The sequence below is a fragment of the Canis lupus genome, chromosome 28 (genome assembly GCF_048164855.1).
Source record: "Canis lupus baileyi chromosome 28, mCanLup2.hap1, whole genome shotgun sequence".
NCBI classification, from domain to species: Eukaryota; Metazoa; Chordata; class Mammalia; order Carnivora; family Canidae; genus Canis; species Canis lupus.
In genome coordinates this window covers 23358410-23359720 of record NC_132865.1, presented here as the reverse complement: position 1 = coordinate 23359720, position 1311 = coordinate 23358410, and the positions used below count along the sequence as shown (strand labels likewise).

General features: G+C 39.7%; 1 pseudogene; it reads left to right on the top strand.

Annotated features, from left to right (window-relative positions):
- Positions 1-321: 321 nt before the first annotated feature.
- On the top strand, positions 322-1047 carry LOC140619892 (proteasome subunit beta type-2 pseudogene; annotated as a pseudogene).
- The last annotated feature ends 264 nt before the right edge of the window (positions 1048-1311 follow it).

The window sequence follows — 1311 nt, the reverse complement described above, 5'->3', positions numbered from 1 at the left end:
AATCTTAAAAAAAAAAAAAAAAAGACAAACATGTGTTGTCAGTTTCTTAGCTTCTAATTCTCCTGCTGCAATCTATCCTCCCTTTGAAAGAGCAGGAATGCCAAGCAAAGCATGGTGCATAGCTAAGCCTTGAGCAGACAAGAGCCACGATATGCACAAATCTGTTACTTCTAGGTACAGGAATGCATTAACGTGAAAAAAATTAATCTGAAAAAAATAAATGTAATTCCTTTTAGGCAATTCCTGAGCATAATAGTGTCCTTTGTCATATCTCACTTGTGAGACCAAGAAGCTGGTGAGTCCCACACTCTGTCCTTCACTATGGAATACCTCATCCGAGTCTCCGACTAAGTCCTTCTCACCTCCAACCAGGTGGCTACTAGCAGTATTGTCCAGATAAAGGACAATCACGACAAGATGTTTAAGAGGAGTGAAGAAATCTTACTCTTATGCGTTGGTGAGGCTGGAGACACCTGTACAGTTTGCAGAATATATTCAGCAAAATGTGCAACTTCATAAGATGCAAAATAGTTATGAATGGTCTCCCTGCTAAGGGATATTCTCCCTTAGCAGCGGCTAATTTCACATGCCAAAACCTGACTGTCTTTGGAGTCAGACCCCATATCATGTCAATCTCCTCCTGTCCAGTTATGATGAGCATGAGGGTCCAGCACTCTACTACATGGGCTACCTGGCAGTATTGGCGAAGGATCCTTTGGAACCCATGGCTATTGTGCCTTCCTGACTCTCAGCATTCTGGACCAATACTACGTACCAACTATCTCTTGTAAGAGGGCAGTGGAACTTCTTAGGAAATAGCTCCAGAAATGTTTTATCCTGAATCTACCAACCTTCAATGTTCGAATCATAGACAAAAATGGCAACTAGGACCAGAACAACATTTCCTTCCTTACCAGGGCTCCTAACCTCATACCCTCCCTCCCACTTGCCAGGGAACTTTTTTTGATGGGCTCTTTTATCTTTTTCTGCTCCTTGACATGGATCCTTGATTCATGGTTCATTCACAATAAAGCTGAATCTCAATAAATTGGGGTGGGGGGGAGATTGTCCCATGTGGGGGATGGGTTTTTAGATTTTATCCATTCAATAATTTGCCATTTTTCTTTCAGTAGCTTTTTCAAAATTAATGTTTTCTGTAGACAAATTTTTGGATAGGGGTTTGCAACAATAAATGCAGTACAAAAGTATTGGTTTATTAATAACAGTGCAATTATTATTTTTCAATCAGATAGGCATCTAAGTAGGATTTTTAAAATAAGGATATTCATTATGAATTAACTCAGAATGAGT